Below are 10,836 nucleotides of genomic sequence, written 5' to 3' on the forward strand. Positions count from 1 at the left end.
GGACCGCAGAGCAACAGAAGCGCCCCTGGGCTCACACAGCCCTGCCCGGGGCCCCGGACTGAACCTCCCGTGGAGAACAGCAGGGCCGAGGGTACGTGACACCCCGTGAAAATGCCCGATGCATGGCTTGGGACAAGAAGACTCGCCCACTGGGCTGTTCCCCAGAATGACCTCGTTTAGAGACGGAAACTGAGGCCTGCAGTGGGCTGCCGAGCTCCGCTCCGGGGGGCTCCTTCCAGGTACCACGTGGTGGCTAATGAGGCACCCCCCGCTGTTAGAGCCCCCTTGGCGCGTCCCCTCCCTCCAGGCCCACCTGGCTCCGGCTCTCCCAGGAGGTGCCGCGCGCCCCGAGCCCCGATGGTGTCAGGTCCCCCTGGAGCTCCCAGGGCAGCGGCAGGACGCCTACTGCTGCCTGGGTGGGGATTGGAAACGCGGTTTTGGCCCCGTGGGCACCAGGGCAAAAGCAATTTACAAATAATCAGCGGGAGGAGAGCGGCGGCTGGAGGTGCTTTGCGGTCGGAAAGCAGGGACCGCAGCCTGGTGACTCCCTCCTGGATGCACTGTAACGGCTCCCTTTACTCCCCAGAGAGAAGATGCAGAGGAGGACATCATCGTCTCTGTATTTTAAGCGTGGTTCGGGTTTGTTTTTAAGATTGTATTTATTTATTCATGAGAGACTCAGAGAGAGAGGCAGAGACACAGGCAGAGGGAGAAGCAGGCTCCCTGCGGGGAGCCTGATGCGGGACTCGATCCCGGGACCCCAGGATCACGCCCTGTGATGAAGGCAGCTGCTCAACCGCTGAGCCACCCAGGTGCCCCTTAAACGTGTTAATGTATGTCCACCACCTTGTTTCAGAAAAGCTGCAAAGTGGGTAACAAAGTCCTCCCTATGGGGAAGGGATTCTCCCACAAGAAATCTTCAAGGGAGGGGGAGTCTAAGCCAGGGCACCCGGGCTGCAAGCACGGTCACTGGCTGCCACCCCTTATGATGGGGGGAAGGGCACAGCGGGCACAGGGATGGTGGTCACCAGGTGAAAGGAGTGCCGAGAGCCAAGCACTGGAGCCCCCGCCCCTGCCCCGTACCCCCAGGATCTCAGCGACAGGACCCCCACCCAGTCCCTGCTGTCTCTGCTCATGGCAAGGGCTGGCTCCTGCCCATTTCGGACTTCAGATTGCACCACACACCATCCCAACTCAGGGAAGAAAGCCCCAGTGGCTCGCGTTACCTGCCCACCCAGCGCTTCACCAGCAGTGCCCCCAAGACTGCGGGGAACAGGAGAAGCAATCCCCCGAAGTGAACTACAGGAAGAAGGGAAATGGAAGGGCAGAAAATTCAAACAATGATGGTCACCACCGTGGGCCAATTTTTTGTTTTATAGTTGGAGAGACTGGAGGTCAGAGTGGTTCAGCGACTTGCCTGGTGAATTGCTGGTGCAGCCAAAAATCTGCTCCAGGTTCTAAGCTGGGCTCTCCCTACAACAGGGCTCAGTCTCCCCTGCGTGTGTTTGACCTTGGCTTAGATCTCTCTCCCTCCAAAGAGCAAATAATAATCAGCCGCTCAATTTTGCGATTTCTGGCTGTGCTGGCAGGGCAATCAGTTTAGCCTCGGGAGTCTTGGCTCTGCTGAGAGAGCTGACTCGTGAACACCTGCTGGGCACCTCTTCTTCTGTGTGCCCCGAAAGTCTGGTCTTCTCTGAGGCTGGGGCACTCAGCGGGGGCTCTGTCTGCAGGCCGATCGGCCACCCAGAGCTCAGAAGGCACTGGCCAGCAGAGAATGCTGCCGGCACGAGACAGCCTGCAGGCGGAGGGCACAGCACCAAAGACAGGAGGCCGAGTTCGTGCCCCTTGGACACCTCCACCATCCGGACAGCTGAGCCATCGAGGAGCACGGCCCCCACAAGGAAGCAAGTGAGCACCTACTGCCCTTGCCTGGCTGTGCTCTGGTTACATCTTGCAGCCCTTTACACCATCCTGTGTGTGATCGTTGAGGACCAGCTGCTATGTCACCAGCGGGTGACCTTGGACAGGTCACTTCACATCTGTGAGCACCAGCTTTGTCACCAGAAAATGTGGCTGCTGTGGGCATCATTGAGACGATGCACAGGGTGCTTGACACAGTGCCCGGCACACAGCCCACACTCGGTGATAGAATAGTGGAGTAACCCCGGTGGTAGTTGTTATCCTGAGAACTGAAGGATGAGAAGCATCTGAGCCATGGCAAAAATGAAAGCTTGAGCCCTCTGGCTTTATGGCAGGAGAAACTGAGGTTCAGAGAGCTGAAGTCACCTGCACAGGGACACACCAGTCATAGGCCAGGAGCTAGCGGGCCCAATGCACCTCTGTGTATATTCTTTCAACTGCACCATGCTGCCGCTCCGAGGTCCTGGTCAGTGTCCCAGCTCTGCCACTTGCTCCCCTACCCAGAGTCTCAAGCCCCACATCCCCCACCCTGTGTCTCTGGGCCATGATGGCTCCCTGTGGGGCCCTGGCCCAGAATGGCCTGATGTGACTGGCAGTCTCAGCTCTTAAAAATGCCTTTATATCTGGGGCGCCTAGATGGCTCATCGGTTAAGCGACTGACTCTTGATTTCTGCTCAGGTCACGATCTCAGGGTCGTGAGATCGAGCTCCAGGTGGGGCTCCATGCTCAACAGGGGAGTCTGCTTGAGATTCTCTCTTGCTCCTTCCTCCCCGCCCCACCCAGCACTGGTGCATTCTATCTCAAATAAATATTTTTTTAAATGCTTTTACATCCAACCTTCACTGGAGCACCTGCCTCTCACTTGAATGTTCCCATTTTTCTCTCCAAGGCTCCCCTGTACCCCTGCTGAGATGGCGCCCCCAGCGGAAGAATCTGCCTTCCTCAATTTGATTTCCTCGCCTGTATCTGCATGAGGGGCTGGGGTCTTTAACCTTCTTGCTGTGTGTGTGCTTCTGAAGCGCCTCCCCACCTCACGCTGCCACCTTGGGTCAGCTGGAGAACTCCAGGTCTGTGGGGCGTGGGGGGTATCTGACTAAACCCAGGTTATCCTTGGAAAGCCTGAAAGCAGAGGGTGTGAGCAACCCAGAAGAGAGGAACACGCCACCCCCACCCCCACCCCGAAATGCTCAGGGAAGACCTCCCAGCTACAGGAGACCTAAGCGCCAAGGACTTCGCCTGCCCCTCTTCCAAAGCTTCCTCTGATGGGTTGATGGGTTACCATGTTGTTTTAGCTAAAGCTAAGCTGGTAGTGCCAACATCAATCCAATTCTCCAATCCCTGATTGGGAGCCAAAAATATATTGTCGACACCAGCAAGAGAACAGGAGGAACAAAACACAACTCTTGTTAGGCTCAGACCCTTTGATTTGAAGACAAACACTGAGGTCATCTCAAAGCAGATTGTTCATGGTGGAGCTTGGAGATCAGCCATCAGGCCCCACAGCCACGTGCGCACTGGGATCATTGCGGCTCCCTGCGTGGCTTCTGAAAGAGGAATTTGAAGCTCAGATTCCTTGAGAATTGTTCTTTCATATCCCTTTAGAACCCATGGGAGTTATTAAAAACTCTTTTTGGGAAATAGTTTTTGATTTATGGAAGAGTTGCAAAGTTAGTACAGAGAGTTTCTATAAATCCTTCCCCCAGCTTCTCAGAGGGTTAAAACCTTATGTTTGGTTTATCAAAATTAGGAAATCATCGTTGGTACCACACTATTAACTAAGCCACAGGTTTTACTCAGAGTTCTCCCAGCTTTTCCACAAATGTCCTTTTTCAATCCCGGATCCCACATTATGTTTAGTCGCCATGCCTCCAGAGTCACCTTAATCTGTGACAGATTTTTTGGTCTTCCCTCATTTTTCATGACCTTGATACCTTTGACGAGGGATCTGCAGAAAGCCCCTCACTTGGGATTTGTCTGGCATTCTTGTGTGTAGACTGAGGTCATGGACTTTGTGGAGAAATCATCAGAGGTGTGAAGTGTCCTTCTCTGCATCCTATCAGGGGGTACAGGTTACCTAAGTGGACAGATGAAGTACCTGGAGGAGCAGGAAGTACTCAAGCAATATTCCAAGAGGCGTTCTTGGGCTTATGGACACCACAGCCCGTGAAGGAGCCCACACCTGAAATCTCTTGCTTCCCAAGAGCTCCACTGGACCTCATGCCAACAGATGGTGCTGCCTGAGTGGCTGGCCCCAGTGAGGATTATGTGCTCCTGGCCTAGAAGGTCAGGAAAATGAGGCAGCAGCCACATGGAGAGCAACTTTGTCCACAGAGAGACACAGACTTGGGAAACCCAGGACTTCTGACATGGAAAACAGTGAAGCCATGACAAGTGCCCCCGTGAGGGGGCCGGGGTGGGGAGCACTGGCTTCTGCATGGTCACTCAGGCCAGACCCTGCCTACAGAAGCCCCAGCTTCCAGCCCTACAAGGCGTAGAATCCTCCCTCAGCTGTGGGCTTTGACCACCTTCACGCAGGCCCTGCAGGACAAACCCACACTCCTGACCTCTTTTTATAGGATGTCCTCAGCTCCACCTAACAAAGCACCAGAGAGGCAGACACATGCAGGGAAGGGATGTTGTGGTGGTCCAGTAACTGCCTGCTGGAGAGGCACCATGCCTTGTCCTTGAGGGCACGGACCACAGACTGCCCTTTGCAAAGCCCAGGCAAGCACTTCTACCCCAAGTGTTCCCCTTGAAGGAAAGGGTTGAAGGCATCCTGAGGTGGCATGAACCACCTTCACCCCTGCAGCCCCTCCTGGGTGCTGAAATGCACCCTGGGCCATCCCTGGAGAACTCACCCCGAGTGGGAGGAGCCAGAGGATGCCAAAAAGGAAGATAAGTAAGGGGTAGGCCAACAAAGGATCGCACAGGTCCACACTAAGCAAGTAGAGGCGGGGCTCTACTCCCTCCCCAGAGCCTTTTGTGTGGCTCCTTCCACTTCCAGATGCCCCCGGAAAATGCAGGATACCTTAGAAGTGGGACTCAAGTACCCGATCCAGCTAAGACTCACCCTTTTCTCACCTGGGGAGAGCCACGGGCTAGCCTTGAGCTGGCCCTAGAAGACTCTGCCTACAGAGAGTTCCTGCCTTCCACTGGGATCTTCTGAGGCGGCTTCATGAGGAAAATCTCTTCCAGGGGATGCTCAAGGCATTTTTCTCCCCACAGCACACCTCTGATTTCCCCCTCCCCAGCTTCTGGAGGGAAGGCTTCTGGAGAGAATTAAGCCCTTATGCCCTCAAAGGCATCCATTATATGGAACTTCTTTTTCTTTGTGCAACTGGAAATTATGTACCATCCTTGGGAAAAGTGAAAAACTTTATTCAAACCATTTTCTGTCGAGCTTCTCTCATGGAACCTGTTGAGAAGGCTGTCTCCCAAGGTTATTATAGACATGTTTAACAGCTCCGGCCAGAGGTAGGATTGGTGGGTCTTAAGTATGACACTGCCCCTAACAGAGCAGAGGTCCTGAGACAGCGCTTACCTAAGCTGGAGGGAGGACCAGGAGACAAAAGCATCCTGATGAAGGCTCAAATCTGTCACTACCATGGGACTCTGGATGTTTTTAAATCTCTGACTTCTTGGCCACCTTCTTGGCCACCAGTTATCTACTGCTGTGTAACCAATTACTCCAAAACTTAGTGGCTTAAAACACTGCACATATCTCATCGTTTCCATGGCTCAGGAATCTGGGCACGGCTTAGCTAAGCTCTTTGCATCAGTATCTCTCACGAGGTGGTAATCAAGGCGTTGGCCAGGGTGGAAAATCATCTCAGGGTTCAAGTGGGGCAAGATCCACTTCCAAGTTCACTCAGTAGGTGGTAGAATTTGGTTCCTCGTGGGCTCACTTCTTTGCTAGCTGTTGGCCTGATGCTATACTCAGTTCCTTGCCACGTAGGCCTTTGCAATGGAGTGCACACCAGTAAGACAGAGGTCACAATCTTTCGTAAACTAATCACAGAGGTGGCACCCATCACTTGTTGGATTAGAAGTGAGCCATTATGAGGTCCAGCTCGTACTCGTGGGTGAATGTATACCAGGCGGTGAGGATCACTGAGGGCCATGTTAGAAGCTGCCTACCGCACTTCTGTAGAATGGGGCTAATAATCCCCTCATGCTCTTAAAATGTCCACAAAGCACCGGCCGTACAGGCAGATAGCTGGTAAACTGCAACCATGACCATAAAGTAGGTGCTTGGTTCACATCTATTTCCTTTCCCTCTTCTACACTGAGCCATCTTTTCATTGATAAATGTGTTTACCAAAACACCAGCTCAACTAACATCGCCCTACTTTTATTCCCTGATGCCATCTCACCTTTACCTTGTTAAATACCAGCACCCTAACTGGCTTTGTTATGGGTGAAACCAGTCACACCCAAGAGAGAACTTTCCCCAGCCAGAGACATGGTTTTCTTGGGCCTACATTCAGCTAGCTCAAGCTCTTTTTGGCTTTTTGTTAGTTTCTGGGCTATTCCAGCCAGGGGCATGCCTATATTCTTGTTGGTAATGGATTCTGGATTTGGACCATCATGACTTTGAAGAGTACATCGGTTCACTCTGAACAAGAGGTGGTACAAGTTGGCATTTGTGTACTTGTGTGGAAAACAAAGTTGATGTAGAATCAGAAGGGTTGCTTTTAGCATCTCCCAGAGGCTCCCGAGTAGCAGTAGTCATTGCCCTGTGCAGGACATCCCAGTACCTAACAACTGCCAGCGGCCGTTCTTCTCTTCTGCTTCCTGACAGGGACCTGGCTCAGTTCAGGGTCCATCTTCCTTGAGGCCAGCCCCAGCCCCAGAGGCGAGACCTATTTAAGTCTACTGTGGTAGTCCCAGTCTCCTTCCCAGTTATTAGTTTGGGGATGTCTATGTATCCCAATTTTTCCTATGGGAAAAAAATAGCTGGGGAACAAGGTCTTCTTGAGTGGCTGGCCTCGTGTCTGGCAACCGTAGCAACCAAGTGAAGACCCTGAGGGGTGCAATTACAGAATGAAGCTAACCTGAGGCTGGACGAGACCTGCCTCCCTGATGATGTGAATGAGGTGCTGTATTTATCAACTCTGGAGCTGTCCAATCTTAGGACTTCTGTGAGCTAATTTAACTCCCTTAATTTTAAGCTCGTGGTCTCTGAAGTAATAAGATGATCCACAGAGGTACAGGAAGATAACATGAGCTATATACATTTTTAAGAGTAAAGGAGCTTTACCCAAACTTCATAAACACAGTGCACACCTAAGTGGTTAGGTAGCACGCAGAAAACATGAGGTCTGTTGCAAGAAGCAGCCAGAGCTCCACAATGCGGAGGCATTGACAATGGTGCCGTCCTCGTGGAGAACATAGTAGTTTGTGAGCCTCATCAAGGCAACTGGACTCCCGGATTTTATCTTACATAAGAGCACGCTTATAGTATTTCATAATATGGGGAAATTTAAATCCTAAAAAAGGTGGCTAGTTTTCTTAAAAGTATTGTCAAACTTAAAGGTGACATATTATTTATTGAGCAAAAGACAAATGCTTGCAATTTGCCGACCTTTCTTGTGGTGACAAGTGCCTGTCAGTAATATGCAATGTAAAAGGTATTTTTAAAAAGAACAGATTTTATCTGACCCTCCAAGGTAAAAATGATACTCTGACACTGAGAAAGTAGCTATCTTTTCCAAAAGAAATTCAGTTGAAAGCATTTTGAAAATGGTTACACAGGTTTCTGGCTTCATGAAAATGTATTACCAAAAACTGCCATCTGTAAAAACTTTCATAAGGACACACTTAAAACTTGGGAAATGAAACCCAAAAGTGAGTTTCAGTAAGTTTTGAACCCATTTTTTTTCTTAACCAACAATAAAAATGCCACACTTGCAACTGAGCAACAAGGTACTGACAGTGAGAAAGATGGACATTTATTATAAAGATTTCAACAAACACTTTTGAAGACTAGTAGATGGAATTGAAAATGAGCATTGTTTCTCGGTAAGCACAGTCATTTGGATCCACAGATCTTAAATGAAGTGGCTTTGTTAGCTACAATAGCCATTAAAACCCAGCATTGAAATAAACTTACCTTAGAACCAGAAATTAAGTAATTTTTATCACAAAATGTTAAAACTAGAAGTTTCAAAAATAATGAAGCATTTTTAATCATATAGCTCTCACTATAAGAAAAAAAGGTTTAGAAAGAGCAAAAGGTATTTTTACAATACACACAAAAGAGATTTTAAAACATTTTCACCTTTTTTTCTATTTTTGTCTTATGTGTATTAGTATAGTACGTAAACATTAATTTAAAAATATACATATCTATATACACATGCTGGGGAGGTGCTCTACATGACTCGGGTGACTGGTTTGGACAGCAATGGTTCATGCCGTTGCTAACATCCTTAGAACAAACTTCTCAATCCCCCCAAATATTAACTGTATTGTCTTCTTTTAGAACGTATTCTCAGAATTTTAGTCCAACTGGAATTTGTTTTGGTGAATGGTCTGATGGGAATAAATTTAATTTTCTCTACTTAAACCAGCACCTTTTATTGAGTAAAATCCATCATGGTTGGAATTATTTCAAAAAGCCAACTTTAATGTATTCTAAATTCTTAAAAGCATTTGAGTTCATTTTTAAAACTATTTTTCCATTGAATTGCCTAATTTTATATTAAGTGTAAAAATTTAATTGCACTTGAAAGAAAAAAATTTTTTTGGTACAGCAAGTTCCCTTTTTTCTCCCCTTTCAATGAAGATCCTCCTATTTTCATGTTATACTTCCATATGTATGAATTCTTAATTTATATTAAAAATAAATATTCTTTGGCATTTGGATTGGCTTTGCACCGAATATACATATTAACTCAAGAACTGACATATTTACAACGGTCAAATCAAAATGTTCCTATTATCAAGTGCTTATAAGCCTATGTTCCTCTCTGCTTTCCTTCTACCCCGCCCCTAAGGAAATCATGATCTTAGATGTTAATTTTCCTTTAGTTTTACTAGTCATGAATCATTCTGATGTCCTTAACAGGATTTCTGAGATTCACCTATGATGTGCAAAGCTCTACATCATACTCACTGCTCTCCAGAATTCCACTGCACCCATAGATTTCACTTACTCATTATACTGTGGATTGGCCCTCTTCCTCCTTATTATAATCAACTGTTGAGACATTCCCATGCGTTTCCTGGGTGTAGACACCCACACAGGAGTTTCTCTGAGTGTAAATCCTTGCCTGTAAGATATATCTGTGGTCAACTTAACTAGATAATACTGTTTTCCAAAATGACAGTAACTGACTGACATGCCAACAGCAGCAGATGAAAAAGATGTGCTGTTCTAATTCTCTCCAATTGTTGGTATTTCCTGACTTCTTTAGTGGTTGCCAATTTGGTGGCCAGGGAATGGTACTTACGGGTGCATTTCCTGATGACTGATCAAATTAGACATCTTTTCAGGATTATGGGCCATTTCTGTTCCTTCTGTGAAATACTTGCACCTTTGTACATTTCTCTTCTTTTTGTTACTGATTTGCAGATAGCTCTTTAACAAGTTAGATATATTGTGAATATCTGTATCATATTCCACTTTGAGCTTATTTTTTCACTCTGTGGAATGTTCAGTAAACAAAAGTACTATCACTGTAGCCAAATTATTCATCTTTCACTGGTTTGCACCTCCTCCTTTGTTTACAAAATCCTTCCCTTCCCCAAAGTCATAAAAATATTCTTCTATATTGTCTTCTAGAAATTTTACAGCTTTAACTTTCCTATGTGAACCTTTAATCCACATGGGATTGCTTTCTGTGCTTGGTGCAAAGCAGAGGTCCCATTCACTTTTTTCATTTGTGAAAAAACTACTGAAGCCCCCATTTATTAAATAATCCATTCTTCCCTCAAAATCTGCCACGACTGCCCTTTTAAAAATTAAGTTCTCATACTAAGTGGATCAGTTTCTGAGCAGTTCATTTACTCGTAATCTCTTTACTGATTCCACATTGTTTTAATCACATTTTATAGTTAACTTTTTTTTTTATACTTCTTTAAGATGTCTGAGTTTTTTTTGTTTCATTTTAGAGTAAGTTTTAAAGTCCCGTAGTGCTAGTTCCCTCACACTTCATTCTTTTGAAATAATGTTTTGAATATCCTTGGCCGTTTCATCCACTTTACATTCTGGGATCAGCTTGCCAAGTTCCACAGTGAAAATCATTGGGACTTTTTGTTAGAGTTGCATTAATCTATTAACCAATTTGGGCAAAGAGTTGAGACCAAGATGATCTTCTCCATCAGTCTCTCCATTTATTTAGGTCAATGAAGGTGTTGTTTTTTTTTTTTTTTAAATCCTTATTTTCTCACTAAAAGATATACATGGCTCTTAAGATTTATTCTCACATACTTTATATTGTTTTGTTCCTACTGTAAATTGTTATTTAATTACATTTAAATATTTAAGATGTTACAGCTTATAGCTGGATGCATGGAAATGTAATTGACTGCATATTGATTTTGTTCCAGCGACCTTGATAAATTTAAGTCTTTTAATTTGCCTTATAGACTCTTAGGATTTTCACAGACAATCTGATCATATTTTAATCCATTAACAGATGAGTCACACTGAATGATTTTCTAATATTAACCAATTTGCTTCCTGGGATAAATCCAATATGGTCATCATCCATTATACTTTAGATACAATATGAGATTTGGTTTGCAAAAAATGCTTATTTTCTTATTTAAAGGAGCAGGGAGCAGGGGTGTTTTATATATCTCTATCAGGTCTACTTTATTAATTGTGCTCTTTAAATCTTCCATGCCCTTCATCATCATGAATTTTGACATCTTTGTGATCTATTAATTAAATGTTTAAGATGCCTATTA

This window comes from Vulpes vulpes, chromosome 15 (assembly GCF_048418805.1).
Source record: "Vulpes vulpes isolate BD-2025 chromosome 15, VulVul3, whole genome shotgun sequence".
NCBI lineage: Eukaryota > Metazoa > Chordata > Mammalia > Carnivora > Canidae > Vulpes > Vulpes vulpes.